At 34.5% G+C, this 21,235-nt stretch overlaps 1 long non-coding RNA gene across 1 annotated transcript in view; it reads left to right on the top strand.

Moving 5' to 3' along the window:
- The window catches only part of LOC102161640, a 491,906-nt gene extending 471,850 nt beyond the window's left edge, over positions 1-20,056 (top strand). The window contains exon 5 of the long non-coding RNA XR_002339820.1: positions 17,595-20,056. This is a non-coding gene — a long non-coding RNA (uncharacterized LOC102161640). The remainder of the gene's footprint in view (positions 1-17,594) is intronic.

The raw sequence follows: 21,235 nt of genomic DNA on the forward strand, positions 1-21,235 counted from the left end.
GGACCGAACCCGCAACCTCATGGTTCCTAGTCGGATTCGTTAACCACTGCGCCACGACGGGAACTCCAATATAACAATTTTAATGAGTCTTATTTGTTAAGCTCTTACTATATACCATGTACTCTGCTATATGATTTACATATATTATTATTTTTCATCTTTGCAATAACTCAGTTTTTTTAGTAAAGGACCATGAGTGCATAGGCTTGGGTCACATACTCGGATCACACCACTGGTGGTGGCAGAGCTGGTTATCGAAACCAGGCATTCTGATTCTAGAGCTGTGTTCTTTAGCTTGCTTAACCACAATGTGATATACATTGATTTTTCCTGTTTCTAGAGACACTTGGGGCATCTTTATCACATCTCTTAACTTATAAGTCTCCTAATGACAAGCACTGTCCAGTCTAAATCCATGGACTTTTTATGGGCCGCTCTATCTGTCCTATAGTCTTGATTTTCAAATAAGTGGCTCTGAGCGTGATAATGAATTGTTCTGTGGTGACTTTTGTCAGAGGTTGTTAGGTAGTGATGAAAAGAGCTCTTTTGTCAAGGGAGCCAGAAGGACTGAGATAAAGGATGATTTTTAAGTTATGCTAAATATGTAATATCTTCCAATGACAGACTTTTACCATGGAAGGCCTCTAGTTTCAAAGATAAATTGACCTATAGTTGAAGGCAGAAGAACTATTAAGCACTTTACAACTATAATTTCCTTGGTTGAGTAAAATTTTGTTCCATGAGAAATTTGACTTATGTTCACCTCTAATATGAAGAACAGAATGTACATGTTATTAAAATTTTTATAATGAATAGCAGTCTTCAAAATTGTTCAAAAATAAGGCACAGAAACCTTGCTAGATCAGGACTTATGATGTCACTTTCTATATTGCTTCATGTCAGCCTCACAGCTGACTGTGTGTGGCTCCACAGCTCCCTTTCAGAACTTCAGAGAAGGCCTTCTCTTTCTTCCCCATGATGGCAACCTTCCTAGTTCTCACCCCTAATTATTCTCTTGTATACTTAGTCAAGCGGAACATTTTGGGTTACTTTGACTCTACACTCTCTTATACCACCCTCAGACCAAATCAGTTTATTCTACCTCACATATTTTTTGAACTGATCCTTTCTTTTCCATCCCTGGCATCACCGTATAATTTCATCATAATTTTTTTTGCCTTACTTATTGGAAGTGTTTTCCAGTTCATTTTCCTGTGTCTTTTCTTATATCCATCAAATCAACCTTCAAACTTCCTATCACAATAATTTTCCTAAAGGGCAAATTATTTCATACGAATTCCTTTTCAAAACCCTACAATGGGGAGTTCCCGTCATGGCGCAGTGGTTAACAAATCCGACTAGGAACCATGAGGTTGCGGGTTCAATCCCTGGCCTTGCTCAGTGGGTTAAGGATCCAGCGTTGCCGTGAGCTGTGGTGCAGTTTGCAGGTGCGGCTCGGATCCCGCGTTGCTGTGGCTCTGGCGTAGGCCAGTGGCTACACCTCCAATTAGACCCCTAGCCTGGGAACCTCCGTATGCCGTGAGAGCGGCCCAAGAAATGCCAAAAAAAGACCAAAAAAAAAAAAAAAAAAAAAAAAAAACCTACAATGACCGTTTGCCTTTAGGAAAGTACCACCTCCTTAGCATTGCATATAAGATCCCCTATGATCTGGCCTCTGTCTACTATTCTCCTTCTCATCATTGAGAAGTTTATGTTCTAGGGAATTTTGAATTTCCTGAAACTGCAATACCTTCTCTCATTTCTGTGCCTTTTTTTCATTTTTCTTCCTTTTGCCTAGAATATGCTTTCTCACTTTGTCCTAAAAATTCTCTTCATTCTCCAAATGCCCTCTCAGAGGTCTGTTCATCTCCATAAAACTATCCCATTTTTTTCCCCTGAGAGAATTATTTTCTCCTTTTCTTTGTCTGCATATGTTGGACATATAACATGGTATTTAAATGTCATAAAGATCTTTTTCTATGTAAGCTACTTGACATGACATAGCATGAAATTTTCGTTTTCATTGAATGTACTTTAAGAATGCATGCTCCAGAAGTAGACTGTATCAGCTCAAATCTTGGCTCTGTCACTTACTACCCCTGTGATCCTAGACAATGTGCTTTATCTCTCCATACCTCAATCTCCTCACCTAAAAATGGGGATATTAGTAATAACCTATTATACTTGAGGCCCCAGATTATTAAATGAGATAAGGCATATAAAATGCATAAAACAGTACTTGGTACTTATTGAGTGATCAGTATTTTAATACTTATTAGCTACTTTATTATTGCCATGATTTTCATATTAAAATGTGGTCCAGGAGTTCCCGTCGTGGCGCAGTGGTTAACGAATCCGACTAGGAGCCATGAGGTTGCGGGTTCGGTCCCTGCCCTTGCTCAGTGGGTTAACGATCTGGCGTTGCCGTGAGCTGTGGTGTAGGTTGCAGACGTGGCTCGGATCCCGCGTTGCTGTGGCTCTGGCGTAGGCCGGTGGCTACAGCTCCGATTCAACCCCTAGCCTGGGAACCTCCATATATCGGCCCAAGAAATAGCAACAACAACAACAACAACAACAACAAAAGACAAAAAAAATAAATAAATAAAATAAAATAAAATGTGGTCCAAATAACTGGTCAGAGGAAATAATAATACTGTGATTATTACTGCTAACATTATGATATATTCTTCCAGAATCGGAAAGAGAGGTCAGCTAAAATGATCCTTCATGGTACATGAAAATCTAAAAAAGGTATTTATGAATAATAATATATAATAATTATATTTATGTTATGCAATATTAAGAAAGTATAATAATATAAATCATTGATCATAATATAGTTAAATATTTTTCATTCATTATCACATAGCACTAATTGTCATATAAACATTAAACTTACATGTAGTTTCACTCCTCACATCATGATACAGTTATTTACCTATATATGAACAGAAGGAGGAAGAATGAGAGACAGGGTCAAATTAGGTCATAGATGGTAAAACAACTCCTGGATAATTGAGAGTATTTTTACTTCTTTTGATAGACTGCTCTCTCTTCCATGTCTATCTCTGGAAAGCCAGAATTTGTTATGACATATGTACAGTAATTTTAAAATAATTTTCCCAGCAGCAGAGAACTAAGCAGCCTTTTTCTTGATGGCTTATGACTGACCAAGAATGGTAACTCATACTCAGAGTGCTGGCCACTTTCTTCTCACTTTAATACAAATGAAAATCAGAGAAATTGTAACTCTATGAAACAGTTAAATACATTTTTTTTTAAATCTCATCTGATCTGAAGTATCCATGTAAACTTTTTTAAAACTCATGTCAAATCAAAAAACATAGTTTACTACCAACACGACGCCAAGAAACTTCTCAGTTTTGTGGAAATATTTCAACATTAGTAAACTATAAAAGGAAGTGGCAGTTTACAAGTGTTGAATAGTCTACTGCTATTTTGAAGCTAATGTCTAACATGTCAGTGGGACCAGTATGCAAAGATATGGTATATGGAGAGAGTCTGCTGCTGCTATTTTGTTGCTGTTATAATACTACAATGTGTGGGACTGTTGTCTGTCTCTAGAAGCATTTTTGTTCCTGGTGTATATGCCTGATGTGCTTTAGCATTGCACAGATGATAGTACCCCTTAAAACTAGTTTCAGACAACTAGGGCAGTCTTCATGCCAGAAAGAAATGGAGAGCTGCATTTCCCCAAAACTTATAGTGTTCAGCTAAATTATAAAGTTTTATAATCTGAGATTTTCCAAAAGTAAAATAATGAGTTAGAATTAAAGATACACATACGTTTGGTGTTTATTTTTTAAAACTTCTTTTGAGTTTAACCATTGATGAGACTAATAAGAGTAATTGTAGGGGTAGAATTCAATTACAAGTGAGTCAAAGAAAGAATGGGTGATAACAAAACAGAGGTGAATATCAAGGTTTTAAAACCTTGACTGTAAATGGAAGAATGATTTGAGGAGGTGCCTTAAGAGGGAAGGAAGCTGTATAAAGTGAGACAAATTTAGGAGAGAAGGAATAAAATATAATGATAGCCTTAGGCAGCAGGGCCATCTCTCTCTCCAATCAAGGAAGAAAGGGTACAAATTGTACGGGTGTAGGTAAGTGTATAAGTTGTGGTGAAACTATGGGAGGAGGAAGTTGAGTGCATTAATGCCTGAAGAGCACTCTTTTTTAAAGCAGAAAATGCTAAAGGTGAAGGTGATCTGGGTGTGACAGAGTGCTTAGGGGAGATCTTATCTTTCTGCCCCTTTCTATTTCCTGATCTATCTACTCTGCACACCTCTTGGTATTTCTTCTTCTTTGTTATTATTCTGCATTTGTATATGTGTTACTCTGATAGCTGTTGATATGTACTGTTTTCTGTTTCATTTCCCGAAATAGTTTTATTACTAGATCTATAAAGAAATAAGAAAGAAGTAAAATGAAAATATAATCTTATTATATCTAGTTTATCTGAGATAGTTAATACTTTTCCCTATCAATATATTTCCCACATAACTGAAACATAACCCAAACTAGAAAATTAGAACTAGAAACTAGAAAATAATCATTTTGATGGGAAACTTTTCAAAGTGTTTGATAACATTGGCCTCATGTGTCAATAATTTGGTAAATGTACATTTCTATCTGGTTCTTTCACTTTTTTCCTAGATTCCTAATAAAAGGTATTGTCAAATGCCAGGCGTGTAGCAATGTTAGGACTTGTATGAAGCTAACATATGAAAGTAAAGAGATAAAAACACAATATCTGGTTCATGAATACAATTAAACTATTTATAATAAATGTCAATATATAGCTAGTGAATGGCCCTAGTATGAAATACACATATAGCAAAATGCATGCCCCCCAAACCCTACAAATCACTGTTATTTGAATTAGAATATCTTTTTATAGCATAAGAGAGTAATAGTTTTAGAAATCTGCTTTCTGGCTACCTGCCAAACTCTGCCTAGAATCTTTACAAAAAGATTTCTGAAAGAAGAGTTATTTTTAAAAGTTAATGTGCTTAAGGATCCTTTGAAAACATTGTTAACAATTAGGATGGATAGGCCATACTCCCAGAAGTTCCAATATCAGAAAACTGCTCATGTTAGCAAATTCTCCTGATAATTTGGGTACAAGTAGTCCTTAGACACACACCAATGATATTCTTCACAGAACTAGAACAAAATATTTTAAAATTTGTATGGAACCAAAAAAGACCCCAAAGAGCCAAAGCAATCTTGAAAAAGAAAAATGGAATTGGAGGAATCAGGCTCCCTGACTTCAACCTACACTATAATGCTGCATTCATCAAAACAGGATGGCACTGGCACAAAAACAGAAATATAAATCAGTGGAAAAGGATAGAAAGCCCAGAAATAAACCCAAGTACCTATGGTCAACTAATCTACAACAAAGGCGGCAAGAACATACAGGGGAGGAAAGACAGCATAGATGATGCTGAGAAAACTGAAAAGCTACATGTAAAGGAATGAAATTAGAACATTCTCTAACACCATACAAAAAAAAAAAACTCAAAATGGAGTAGAGATCTAAATATAAAGCTAGTATTATTAAAACTCTTAGAAGAAAAACATAGGCAGAACACTTTTTGACATAAATGCAGCAATATCTTTTTGAATCCACCTCCTAGAGTAATGAAAATAAAAACAAAATTAGCAAATGGGACCTAAATAAACTTAAAAACTTTTGAACAGCAAAGGAAACCATTAATAAAATGAAAAGACAACCCACAGAATAGGAGAAAATCTTTGCAAGTAAAGCAACCAACAGGGATTAATATCCAATATATACTAGCATCTCATGGAGGTTTATATATAAAAAAAAAAACTCAATAAAGAAATGAGCAGAAGCTCAAAATAAATATTTCTCCAAAGAAGACAGATAGGTGGCCAAAAAAATACATGAAAAGATGCTCAAAATCTCAAGTCAAAACTACAATGAGGTATCACTTCACACCAGTCGGAATGACCATCACCAGAAATTCTACAAGTGATACTGCAGAAGGTGTGGAGAAAAGGGAACCCTCCACACTGTTGGCAGGAATGTAAATTAGTACAAACCACTATGGCAAACAGTATGGAGATTATTCAGAAAACTAAACAAAGAACTACCATATGATCCAGCAATCCCAGTCCTGGGCATATATTCAGACAAAACTGTAATTCAAAGATACATGTGCCTCAGTGTTCACTGCAGCACTATTTACAATAGCCAAGACATAGAAGCAACCTAAATATTTATCAACAGAGGATCAGATAAAGAATATTATATACACATTATATATATAATGCAATATTACTCAGACACAAAAAAGAATGAAATAATGCCATTTGTAGCAACATGGATGGACCTAAAGATTATTATACTAAGTGAAGTAAGTCAGAGAAAGATAAATATCATATGATATCAGTAATATGTGGAATCTAATAAAAATGATACAAAACAACTTCTTTATAAAACAAATAAATTCACAGATTTCAAAACCAATCTTATGATTACCACAGGTGAAACTCTTGAGGGGACGAATTGGGAGGGTGAGAATAACAAATACACACTACTGTATAAAATAGATGATTAACAAAAACCTGTTATATAGAATAAGGAAATCTACTCAATAGTTTGTAATAACCTATATGGCAGAAAAGAATGGATATGTATAACTGATCAACTTTTCTGTACACATGAAACTAATACAACATTGTAAGTCAAATATACTCCAAAAAATTTTTAAAAAAAGTTTCAAATAGAACTTAAAAAAGAATGTCTTACATTTGTATATTACTTGGTAGAAAAACCCACATTTACAATGCACTTTAGATGTTATCTTCAACACACTACCTTAATTGAGGTCATTAGCATTCCTACACGATGAGGTCAATTTTCCAATATGAATATTTTATGCTGTAATTTGAAATTCTTTGAGCCATAAATTTGTAGGAATTTGTTTGTTTATTTTAATGTGATTCAATGATCTGTGTCTCCCCTGGTTATTTGTTTACTGGAAGAGAAGAAGGAAGATGGTAGATAAATTACTTTTCTTTCACATTTGTTTTCTCACAAATAAAGATTTAGTCATAAATTCAACTGAAAAGCAGTTCAAGCAGTTACCTGAAACAGGAATGAATGGTTGATTTTGGTACAAAATTATGCTTAGATAATTTAATGACTTTCTCATTAATGCTGCCCGTTTGTTGTATAGGAATAAAATCATGTTGAAAAAGGAAATAAAATTTTACTGTACTGACTATAGTACATATTGCTTCTTTTTGAAACCCATAGTCCTCTTTAGCATATTTCTTACTAATTTTAGAAGTAGAAATAATAAATTTCTTATTCAATTCAAATGAGTATCATTGAAATTAATATTGAAGTCTCTGAATTTCTTGATATGCTCTAGGTAAGCACAAACCTTATTATTTTTCTTATTTATTGAGTGGGTATCTAGAAGTTGGTATAGTTTTGTAAAACCACACCCTTCGTATAAAACACACATTCTATAGTCATTCAACAGAGGTTGTATAAAGCACATAGCACAAATTTGATTTGGACAAGGTAAGGCATTCTAAAGTTATCCAATAGTTTGGGATGACCATGATAAAAACCTGAACTAGATTTATGCACCTAAATTCTGCCTCTGCCTGTCCTTTGCTATTACCACAGAGAATTAGGGATGGGTGAACCCAGCCATGTTTTGGGTTCGTCAAACATCTTGAACTACTTTTCCAATGTTCTGGGTTAGGCAAAACCCAAAATGTGTTTTGCCAAGCACATTTTCTCTTAATTCTTAAGCCCAGGAGTATTTTAAGGTAAATTTAATCCATATGCTTCTGATTCATTTACACTAAACTCATCAAAATGTTCTGTCTTAAGAGCTATTTGATGTGCAAGAAGCTTTTTGAATATTTTATAAGCCTTTTAAAGTAAAATTCATTGGACTTTTACATTTAGCTGGGCCAAGAACAAGTGAACTCAGACCCCAAAACAACCAAGTTTGGTTGCAAAGTCTGAAACATCAAGGTTTGTGAAGGCTCTAATCTTGGCTACACATATCTCAATCCTTAGCAAGAATATATATTAACATTGTTTTTGCAGAATGTAGATTGTGTAACATAATGAGTAGTGAACAAAATGCAAAATAAGGCATGGAAATATAAAGAAGCCAAGTGACAAATAATTCAAAGCAGATTGAATGTCTGTTCTTTAGCAAGAACCATGCACGAGCTAACATAATGGAGGATGACACTGCATCTGTTTTCATTTTTCTTTCTTTTGGGAAGACTTTCTTCTTTTTGGACAGTATTTGGACTTTTCTGCAAGTTCCCTTACATTTCTATCTTTTGGACAGTCACAGAACTTATAGCTAGCATTGAAGCACTAACATTAAATAAAAGAAAATTATGTTTAATATCACATTAAAGGGGTTTTTGTTATGGAAAAGCTAAAATGGATTACTAACTTTATTTCTTAAGATATCATTGCACCATTATAACTTTTAGGTTTGCAAAATACTGAGCAGATTTAGTCATTATGAAATCCACAAATCAAATTCACTGTCAAAGTCCCAACTCTTATAAATGTTGGCTGAAAAATGCTTATTAAACATTTAATAAATATCCTATTTGATTATACATAGATAAATTCATTTTGATCTCTCTCTTGATTATTTCTATATGATTTAGAAGGCCAGGCTATATTTACAATTTGTACATAATGGTACTAGAGGGCTTAGCTATGTAAAAAGAAAACTAAGTAGTGAGGCAGAATAAGAGAAAGTAGAATAAGAATCTGTCATGGAGAAATAATTTATCACATGCTAAAAAGCTGAAATCTTGTTCTTACTTTGCAGTTATAAAATTTTCTAAAAACCAGCCCCAGACATTGAATAAAGTTAAATAAAAATCAGTAATAATTTTAGCTTAAGCTTTGACAGTTGCACATGAGAAAAGTTTGTTTTTCCTACTGTTGTTGGCTAAAAAAGCACTTTAGTGGCTTTCAAAATATTCTGTTGTAATAAGACGCAAATGATAATAAACATCTTTATAATCAGTATCTCAACCATCCTGTATTCTCTTTCTTCATTTTCTCAGGAAAGTTGAGGACTGACACAGATAAACATATCAATGGAGAGGAGATAGAACAAGTATATTGCAATGAGATTGAAATTCTTTACTAAAATGACATACTTGAATATTTCTTTCTTCTCTTTCTCCATATGCCAATTTTTGTTTAATAATGCCACACTGGGATTATAGTTTTTTAAGAGTTAGGCTTTACCAATAGTATATTTTAGTTCTCAACCTTCATCAGCTGGTTAAATTTGAAAAAAATTTTAATCTTTTTTTAACCTCCAGGTTTTCCTCTAGAATAAGGACAAAATATAAGATTCTTAAAATTGGAGTTCCCATCGTGGTTCAGTGGTTAACGAATCCGATTAGGAACCATGAGGTTGCAGGTTCGATCCATGGCCTTGCTCAGTGGGTTAAGGATCCAGCATTGCTGTGAGCTGTGATGTAGGTCACAGACATGGCTTGGATCTGGCAGTTGCTGTGGCTCTGGCATAGGCCGGCGACTACAGCTCCGATTAGACCCCTAGCCCGGGAACCTCCATATGCCACAGGAGCAACCCTAGAAAGAGGCAAAAAGACAAAAAAAAAAAAAAAAGATTCTTAAAATTATAGGAAATGAAAATATACTTGAAACCTTAAAATCAAAGTTAAGAACATAAGTGCCAAATAAAAGGTACCTGTAATATGGGCCATTTACTTCAGTTTAAATTTTTAAGAATGGATTATCTATCAAAGGGGGGGGGCAGTGCATATTCTATTTATACAAATATTCTTCCTCTGTCAACTTGACTAAGTTACGGTCCTCAGTTATGCAACCAAGAACTAATCTAGACATTTCCATGAAGTTATTTTCCACATGTGATTAAGATCCATAATCAGTTGCATTTAGGTAAGAGAAATTATTTTAGATAACCTCAATGGGCCTGATCAAATCTGTTGAAATGCCTGAAGAAGCTGAGGCTTCCCTGATGAAAAATTCTGCTTGTGGACAGCAGTATCAGAACCTGAACCAAGAATTCCAGCCTTCCCTTCCCGATAGCCTGTCCCAGGGATTTCTGGACATGCCTCACCAGTCCCAACAGCTGCATAAACCAATTCCTTGAAACAACTCTCTTAAAACAGAACTCCTGTTGTTTCTGCTTCTCTGCTTGAACTCTGGACGATGTATAAATTCATCAAGGGTTTTCTTCTAGATACCAAGGACTCTGTAGAGAACAAATTAGGTATTTCCTCTGTCATCACTGAACCAATAGAGGATATTTCCTTAGATAAATTATAATATAAATGCATATTTAAATTAAAATAATAAAAAGTGCTGTAAGTAGAAGTATAAAGAGATAGCACATTATTTTCATATTAGCCTTTTGAGTTTTCATATAGAAACAGTAAAATCTTTTTTCTAGTGACTTTAAGTCAGACATAATTTTGATTTTTTGTTTCTGTGAATCTAGAGTTTCTATTAATAAAAATGCAAATATACATTTTCTTCTAAGTGGAAAAATATAAACTTTCTGAGTTTAAAGTATTTAGTGAATAAACATTGAGTGCTTCTAAGTACATGAAATTGAGGTGAACAAGGCAGGGAAGGGCCATTTTACCTGCATTAGGATCTATTATGTTATTTGAATGATCATTGTTGTCAATTTTTTTTTTATTGTACTCCCTTGTAGCTAACATGGTATGCTAATTCATGTGACTACAACATAAATAACTCATATTTTCAGTAAGAAATATTTAATCATTAAATGTCTTTATCAGAACAATAAAAAGAAAGGCCCCTTAAAATAAAAAGATTAGGATTAAAAAAATTAAAAGTTCGGATTAAAATTTTGAGATTTGGGATCACTCATTAGTGTGTTTTTTATTTAGATTTGAAGGAAGAAATAAAAACATCATCAATGAGCAAATTTGAAGGGGATCCAACCCTTCAGATAGAAAGTGTTACAAGTAATTTCCCTATTAAGAACATTATTTTCAATGTCTTGTACACTGTTCCAGTATTACAGGCCAGTTAGCCTTTAAATCATGTGTACTTAAATTCACAAAAGTTTATTACTGTTTCTCATTTATGATTTCACAGAATTTTCCAGACGTTAGTGATTTGATTGGGAAAAAAATATTTTCCCTTTTCTTTGTGAATGCACACCTCCTCTCCCCAGGACTGTTTTACACACGCTTGCTTAAATTTCAAATTGCCAAGCCCTTTAGTGGCCAAGCCCCAGCCTGGAATTTGATTGATATTAATCTGATTGTTTGTTGTTGTTGTTGTTGTTGTTGTTGTTGTTGCTATTTCTTGGGCCGCTCCCCGCGGCATATGGAGGTTCCCAGGCTAGGGGTTGAATCGGAGCTGTAGCCACCGGCCTACGCCAGAGCCACAGCAACGTGGGATCCGAGCCTCGTCTGCAACCTACACCACAGCTCACGGCAACGCCGGATCGTTAACCCACTGAGCAAGGGCAGGGACCGAACCCGCAACCTCATGGTTCCTAGTCGATTCGTTAACCACTGCACCACGACGGGAGCTCCTAATCTGATTTTTAAAATAAAAGCTTTCTTATTGAATTGGATCAGGATAAGATGAAATTTCTAAATTTTCATTTTTTAAAATAATAGTTTTAGTAACTGAGAAAGCAGGATGTTTGCAAAAGCATTTTAAACATGGATATTCAATTTACAAATGCTTTTTTAAAAATTATAACTTTTCACAAACATGTTTTTTAGTTACTCTGAACAGAAATGAAATATAATATGGAAATCCCCAATTTCTCAGGCTGTAATAATTTTGAAGGTTGGGACCGTGCTATACTGTAAATTTCTTCTTCTTTTTTTTAAGAAAGACATTTGTTGTGCAATCAGCCAATGTCAACAGATTTCTAGGAAGAACATTAAAGGAGTACACTTTTCTGTACTTTAGGATTATTCAGGCATAATGAAACAATTTAATTATCATATAAATTTGAACCAATATGATTAGTGATTGATATCATTAAAACAATTGCTTATTTCAGGAGTTCCCATCATGGCTCAGTGGTTAAGGACTAGGAACCATGAGGTTGCGAGTTCCATCCCTGGCCTTGCTCAGTTGGTTAAAGATCCAGCATTGCTGTGAGCTGTGGTGTAGGTTGCAGACGTGGCTGGGATCTGGCATTGCTGTGGCTCTGGCATAGGCTGGCTGCTACAGCTTTGACGGCTTCGTCTCCAATTCGACCCCTAGCCTTGGAACCTCCATATGCTGCAGGAGTGGCCCAAGAAATGGCAAAAAGACAAAACAAAACAAAACAAAACAAAAAAAACAAAAACAATTGCTTATTTCAGATCTTACCAGTAATTGTCATGAGTGGGCTATTGGTCCATCAGGAAATTTTCAAGATTGTGAATTTTTTACTTTTACAGCTAGTTTTATATTACAGCCTTTCAAACACTTATAAAAATTCAAATATTTATATATGGTAAATAAATGCTATGAATTAATTTAATCCCTCATATAGACATGCTTAGATCCTTTTTAATTTACTCCACTTTACCCAACAATTACCTCATTATCTATCTGAGTCATTATGGAACCTATCGCTTTATTGTATGAACTCTCTGAGCCAAAACACTCTTCTCTAATTAGCCTGTTTCATAGTCCTTTGAAAATGCAAGTACCCACAAATTAATAATGTAGAACTCAGTAGTTCTCATGAAAAGGATTTTATGTAAAATTAAGGAAATGTTAAAAATAAAGACCAAAGATCCCAAAGCACCTCATTTAAAAGCTTTGAAATTTGCAAAGGGTGATTAAAGTGATTCTACAAGTTACTTTTCTTCAGTTTTTCTTCTTTTTAACCATGCCCAAATAAATCAAATGTTTACACATAATCAAGCAATAGATCGATATGGAGTGAAGTAAGGAAGAAAATATTGAAGGACAATCTGTAAGCAGTTAGAAGGTAATGGAATCTTGAATCTTAAGCAGCATGGTCCATAATGAATAAATCATGCCAGACCATGATGATAGGCCTGTTTGATAGAGTTACAAAACGAACTGGATGAAGAGGATGGAATCGACGTCATATATTTGGGCTCCAGTGAAGCATTTGAAACAGTGGATCATGAACTTTTACTTGCAAATTAATTATAATTGTTTTGGATGAGAAAAGAGGCACATGGATTGGGAATTGGCTAAAAGATCATAAACAAAAATAATAGATGGCAATGAATCCAGTTAGAGGATAATTGCAGCAGGTTTTCATAATGGTCAAAGTTTTGAAAATCTTCATTGCTTGTTGACAGACTATTTTTTCCTCAGTAATTCTGAAGAAGTGTTTTTAGAGGTACCTGATATAGTAACCAACAAAAACAATCAGACATAAATATGAGTTCATATGAATCAATATCTAATCTAGAATTTATGTTTGGCTTAGGTTTACTTTTGAAAATGTTTGTTATGTAAAAAAGTATGGGTGCATAATATTCAGGCAATAACTAGTGTCAGAATCACAGAATGTTTTAAAAATTTAAGGTATTATTAATCACATATCTTATTAAAAATAAGTTTAATAGCACCTCTATTAGAAAGATATCAAAGAAATAAAACTAATCTTTTAATTTTTTTTTTTTTTTTTTTTTTTTGGTATTTTTAGGACCACACCTGTGGCATGTGGAAACTCCCAGGCTAGGGGTCAAATCAGAGCTACAGCTGCAGGCCTACACCACAGCCACAGCAATGGAGGATTGCAGCAGCATTAGCAACCTATACTACAACCCTCAGCACAGGGATCCTTAACCCACTGAGCAGGCCACAGATGGACACTAGTCAGATTCATTACTGCTGAGCCACCAGGGGAACTCTTAATCTTTTAATTTGTAAGTCATGCTAGTAATTTCTCTATATTTGTTTAAATTAAACGGATTTTTATAGTAACTAGAACAGTGTAACAAATTATAGTAAACACAATACTGATTTTTAACTGCTAGAAGACTTTCAGAAAATAACTGAAAGTTAAAGTCCTTTATGAAGGAAGAAGGAAATTATCTATAGTTTTTTTGTTTTTTTTTTTAGCAGTCAAATCTCTTTTATTGGTGGAGGGATGTGAGGTATTGGTGGGTTGGTCCTTAGGAACCCTCTCATTGCACGGCCTATTGGTTAGTGCTGCTTCCTAAATTTTTCAGCTTTATCACATTCTGCAACTTGGGCTGGAGAGGGGTTAGATGCGGCAGGGCCCCACAAAACTATTCCCCCAGTGGCTCGGATTAGAGGCCCTGCTGTCTGACTGGTGAAGCCACAATCGCCCAATATCTTGCCCTCATCTAGAGGCTAGTCCAGCTTGTGCAGCGGCAGCCCCTCAGCCAGCTGCTGGAGGATGCCCTCAGATATGCGCTTCCGCCTGAGCGTGGTGCTTGAGTCCTTGGAGCCCCTGAAAATGGTGGTCTAGAGGCAACGGATCGGATCTTGAGGTTCACGTCCATCGTGATGGCTGCCTCTCCTCAAAATTTATAATGAAATATGATAGGACAGCTTTTCCGAAAGGTGCATTTGAAGATAATTTTAGAAGTTATGCAATAATGTTTTAAATTGTATGCATTATGTATATTGGGGGAAAAGAGTGATTAAATAGGATAAATATTACTTAAAAGGTATTTAATTTCAAACAAGCACATTATCTCAAGAAAAATATTCAGTAAAAAATAGTACAGTAGTATAAAATATGGCCATCATGCAGATAATTGATATACAGACGAATAATTGGAAATGTTGCAAATAAAAGCCATTGTTGCTTTATCTACTGATAGATTTAATTACATGAAAGGATCATATATTGAGATGATACAGGCAAGATTATTAAGGGGAAATAAGATTAAAATGTTAAACAAATAAAAATAACTTTCATAACATTCAGTATAATCCAAAAATTTCCCAGCTCCAGCCAACTGCTCATTTAATTAAATGAAATTCTATTAAATATTTTTGTATCACAGAAAATGAAACTGAAGAGTCTCTTGAAGTTTGATTTAAGTAAGATTTATCCTACTGAAGTGATAAATTTTGACTTATTTACCCCTTTCAATTTTTAAATATCAATAGAATTAAATAAAAGCGTGTTAAGCCTAGAATAAAAAAAAAAAATTGTCACCATTAAGTACTCCCTTAAATGGAGAAGGTACATTTGCTGCTTGTAACTGAACTCTTAGTTGAATGAAAACTACTGCTCCAAGATTTTATCACCACTTATTCTTAAAAGATAGAGGCACAGGAAAGCTAGAGTAACATGCACACATTGACGAAAAGACAGACTTTAAGATATTTTATCCAAGTAGAAGCAATTAAAACTTTTGATTTGCATACAGCCTCCCAAGGGTAAAGGTGGGATTTACATCACTAGTTGTACTTAAAATTTACCCTGAAGCATTGAGACCAACATGTAAGAGAATATTCTCACAGGAGAGATTAGATGACCTGTCATGTCTTTCCATCTCTTATTTACATGATTTTGTTGTCCTAATAATTATCCTTTTGGAAAACAATTTGCTGACAACTTCAGATTTTAGTTACATCTTTGGGAGTTGTCTGGCGGTGTTCAGCTAGAGCTGAGCTGTCCTATCCAAACATGGTGAAATTAGGAAAAGGCACATCATAGATCCTAGCCTTTCCTTGAACATTTCTACTTATAGAGGCATTGTTAATAATTCTCAGCTTTTGGAGATGAAGAATAAGCACTACATTTTACCATACAGATGGAATAATAATAATGACATTGACCATATCTACAAATATCTCCTACTTCACCATAATTTTTGTTTTGAAGAAAGTCATGACCATATTTTTGCCTGAAACACTAGCATATATTTATTGATAAGTTAATTCTTCCACTTAGGAAATATTTCCTTTGTCTACTTTGGTAGTTGTGCTAGATATTAAAGGTACAGTAGTAAAACAATACACATCCTGGAGTTCCTGTGGTGGTGCAGCAGAAACGAATCCAACTAGGAACCATGAGGTTGGGGTTCAATCCCTGGTGTCATTTAATGGGTTGAGGATCCGGCATTGCCTTGAGCTGTGGTATAGGTTGCAGACACGGCTCAGATCCTGCATTGCTGTGGCTGTGACGTAGGCCAGCAGCTGTAGCTCAGATTCGACCCCTAGCCTGGGAACCTCCACATGCTGTACATGTGGCATGTGTGGCCCTAAAAAACAAAAAACAAAAAAACCAAAACACACATCCTTGATATCACCAGAGGGCATAATTAGGCAGTGAATAATTGTAATAAAAGTATAAGTGCTCTAATTAGAGAATAACAGATATTTTGGGATTATATTGGTGGGACAGCCAACCCAGCAATGGTAGTAGTGAATCATAGGGTGATGATGAAGAGTATCTCAGACCAAATTATGTATGGCATATATAAACATATACATAATACATATATGCTACATGTGTTACATATCTATACTATATACACTACATGTGTAAAGAGTACAGCTTGTCTGGAGGCTCCAAGGTAAAAGGGTATGAAATGTTTAAGGAGCTAAAAATCAATATGCTGCAAAGTAGAGTTAGAGAGGAAGATGATAAAAGATGAGGCTAGAAGGGCTCCAGATGTTTTCTTCTCTACAACTCCCGGGGCCCCATTCGCATGGACTATGTCACCCAGGTGAAAGAAGTTGTGATCTTAAGTTAGAAACAGTGAGGATGGAAAGAAGTAAAATAAGCTAAGAAATATTTAGGAGGCAAATTAAACAAATCTTAATGATTGGATATAGAGAGTAAAAGCAAGGGAGAGAAGATATTTTGCTTGATTAGTTGGATGCATAGATGGTACTGCCTTAAACTAAGATGAGAAACATTAAAGGAAAAATTTATTTCAGATGAAAAAGCTTTCTTAAGGTAGTATGAACATATTGACTTTGATATATGCCCAGGAATTCTAAATGAGTATTTCTAGCAGATTGTTGGATATGCAGATTTGCAATTCAGAATAGATGTATGTTCTCAGCTTATGATAATTGAAGCCATGGGAATTAGAAAAAATTGAAAGGAAGATTAGTGTTTTTTCTTATTTTGGATAGGGCTCTAGCTATGTAATTCTATATAATAATTATTAAAAGATATTTACAGGAGATTTTATAATTTACTTTGATAATCCACATTTTAGCTTAACATCCATGTTATTTATTAAGATCCCATTTTCCAAAATAGTATGGAAATATAAACTACAAATAAGCACAGGAAACCAGCCAGTTTTTGTTATATATATTTTCCACATTGGATATGTAATGATTTTTATAAGCAGAAACAATTAGACACTATTGAATATCTTTTTAAGTTGTTTAGCGGAATGGATAATAATTGGCTCACTTTTGATAGCTAGAACAGTATTTGTTTTTAAAAATTAAATGAAAACATGGATAAAGACATGAAAATCCCTAATTTATTTTTAAAAATATTGCTATTGCCCTTAAACACTTGGGGCAGTTGAAAAAATTAAGATGAGTTTCTGTTCTTTTTTCTCAGCCTACCCTTTTGTGGAAATAACAATGAATAATGAAATGCCACAGTACTGACAGAAGGAAGAAAAGCAAAGAAGCCACAGTTGTGAAAGAAGCTCTTTGTATTCTGGGTAAGTAATAATTATTTGACTATAATTAATGTTGTTTTTGATACCTTGAAAAAAAACAGACTCTAGTAGATATATTATCCTTTGTAACAGATTGTTATGAACAATATAGCACAGTCCTATATATTTTTCTGAATTTGAAGATGATTTATTTTTGATCACTGGCATGTGGTTGTGTATATAGATGTCCAAAACAAGTGAAGCAATCAGTCCATCAATTGGTTATTTTGTTTACATGAAATCAGAATAGTTAGCTTGACTGATTCTCCCCTCCTTGGATGTTTGGGCATTAAATATGTAACCCAGATGTCAGCTGGGGCCACCTCGTCTTCCTTGAGATTGAGGTAAGAATGCCTTGAATCTTGATACATACTTGTGGAAGGAGGAAACACTTTTCAAATGTCAGGGAAATCCAGGTAGCTTGAATTCTTAATGATTACTCTTCCTCTAGCCTGTGTCTGGGTTTCTATGTTTCCTCTTATCCACTCCATCATTCCAGATTCACACTCTAAATTATTTTTTCCATAATATAAAAATGTAGCCCATGTAAATGAAATATTCGTGAGTATAGAGAACTTTTTGGAGGATTGAGACAAGGGTACAGAAGTGTTTATGCTACTGCAGAAAGAATGACCCTAACCTACCTAGTTATTCTCTGTTTTGGGTCTCTTTTTTATTTGCTTCATGGCACTTATCACTCCTTGAGGTTATGCACATGTATGTGTCTGTGTGTGTGTCTCTCCCCCACTAGAACGTTAACTTTAAGAGAGCAGTGGCTTTATCTGTTTTGTTTGTTGGTATAACTTCAGTGCCTAATAGTCAGCACTCAAGGAATGCATAAGTGAACAAATGAAGGAATGAATAAGTTAAGGGAGCCACATGTGCTTCCTGGGTTTTATCTTCTATAATCCAGGAGTTTATCAAGAATAGTCTTTTTCCTAAGAGGGATTCATGGGTCAATTGTTAAATATCGCACTTATTTTGAGTATTTATTTAATTTATATCATGTAATTTAAACAGGATTCAAAATTTAGACCAAGTATTAATAAATTTGCTGGAATAAAAATAAGCATAATTCAAAAAACTGAAACATCACAAGATGCTCTACATATGCATTATTTTAAGTAATCCTCCCAATAAACATAGGAGATGGTCCTACTGCCATATTTATCATATTATATTACAACTGACTTCAGATTCTCAGAGGATTCATATTCTCATGTATCTCTACAGATTTTCTTTATTTAACAGCTCATGTTTTATGAATTTCTCTCATAGAAGGAAAGAAAATGACAAGGTCTACTAAATTTTTGAGCAGAAATAGTAAGATGTAGTCGATTGAGTTATAGATGTATATTAAGAGGCAAAGGTTCTGTTTTTCTCAGCACATCTACATCCATTTCATAGAATCATTGAAATAAACCAATTTCAGTGTTCTATTGGTGGTGATTACCAGTGTGCTTTGGGAATAGTTTATAGCCATGGAACAGATGGAAAAAAAAATTTTAAGGACGACTTACGGAGCTGAATGCTCCAGGTGAGACTACCAGCCTCTCCATCGTTCTCCAACCCACAACACTGCCAGTATCACCATTTTAACTGTAGTCAGGAACAAAATTCAATAAATAATGCATAAGTAGAATCAAATAGCCACCTTGCCCTCTGAATAAATCACATTACATCTTTCATCCCTTTCTCCCCTCAGTTTACATCAGAAACATAAGCCTCCAAAGCCTTCCATCATCATACAGCATTTTAGCTTTCTATATTCTCTAATCTGACCAAATCATATTATTCCAGGTATTGGTGTCTCTATTAGTGTTGACTTAGACCTCCTTTTCATAAGCATGAATGTCTTTTGTCTCAGTTATGTTAGATCCTAATACTCTCTTAGATTTAAGTTCCACCATGTTCTCTTCCAACTAGTCCTGAGAATAATCAAGATAGAATGGACTAAACAAAGACTTGGGAAGATGAGTCCATTAGGAGAGGTCTGCTAAGGGGAGAAAAGATTTTATTGCAGAGAATAGTCAAAATATAGAATTAAAGAGATATAGTGGACTTATATTAAAAATAAATTTCCTTTAAGTAGTTTGGACTGTATTTTCAAGCCAGATTTTAAGCAGGGGTGTATGGTTTATGGTCACCCTGGTAACAGCATGGGAGCTGGGCAACAGCCTCAGTTTTAAAACTATTCAGTAGAACCAAAGAGTTCATTGGAAGTGCTAAGTGCAATCTTCAAGCATTTAATCCAAATGCATTTTTTTTGAAAATTGTTTTTTTTACAGAATAAAATACATATATTTAAACGCAATTACATTCATACAGATTATTATATCATGGATCTTAAGAAGCAGATTAAGTGACTCCCTCTGGAGAAGTGGAATGGAAAATATGCTGAGACAAATAGGAAATCTATTCTATACTTTATCCCATTTTGTATGGCTTTCATCTCTACTATTTAGTATTATTATATTCGATTTTCTTTAAAAATTAGCATTATATTAAAATTGTGTATGTTATGCAACTAAAATTTGTAAAGAAGAAAGCCTTATATACCATTAAATATTTTATATAGCATAATAAAAAGAATAACTTAACTGGTAAGAATAACAAAAATAATACACCCTCTGAAAATAAGTAAAATAGAAAATGCATAAAATGGTTAAAAAACAGTGTAACTGTATAAATATGTCCTCACAGTTTGTTACATCTTATTGATTCCTCAGTATAGGCATTACGCCATTCTAGGTGATGTGATAAACAAGACATTATAGACCTTACATTGTACCATGGAGAGAAATGGTTATCAATAATACAATTGTAGAACTGTATTATTTAATTGTACAGTGGCATTATTTAATTATAATTATCATAAATTCTTTGATGGAGAGGAAATCAGAATCAGATCTAAGAAGATTTCAGCATTCCAAGAATGATGTCAAATGACCCCCTTCATGGTGGATTATGCACTTATTTACTATGAGATATATTTCTTCTCCAGAGATTCCTTGTTTGTGTATCAATTGTAGATTTTTGGTTTGCAGTTATTCTGAAGTTTTGATATAAGAGTCTATATGTATATGAGATTGTTTTAAGTTGTTGTTCTCTTAATTGCAAGTTCATCTCCAGTGTCCTGCATTTGTACCCACCTCTTCTGATGATTCCTGATTTTGGTGGTATAATTGTGCATGGATGATTTTGTATCTTTACTGTATGTGTACCTTTACCGGTGAGCCTTGTCATGTGTGGCATTTTGTTTCCTGCTGCTGTCTTTTCTTTTCTGCCTAGAGAAGTTCCTTTAGTATTTGTTGTAAGGCTGGTTTAGTATTGCTGAATTCTCTCAGCTTTTGCTTATCTGTGAAGGTTTTGATTTCTCCTTCAAATCTGAATGAGAGCCTTGCTGGGTAGATTAATCTTGGTTGGAGGTTTTTTCCTTTCATCACGTTAAGTATATCATGCCACTTCCTTCTGGCCTGCAGAGTTTCTGCTGAAAAATCTGCCTATAACCTTATTGGGGTTCCCTTGTGTGTTACTT

This window comes from Sus scrofa, chromosome 16, assembly GCF_000003025.6.
Source record: "Sus scrofa isolate TJ Tabasco breed Duroc chromosome 16, Sscrofa11.1, whole genome shotgun sequence".
Classification (NCBI taxonomy): domain Eukaryota; kingdom Metazoa; phylum Chordata; class Mammalia; order Artiodactyla; family Suidae; genus Sus; species Sus scrofa.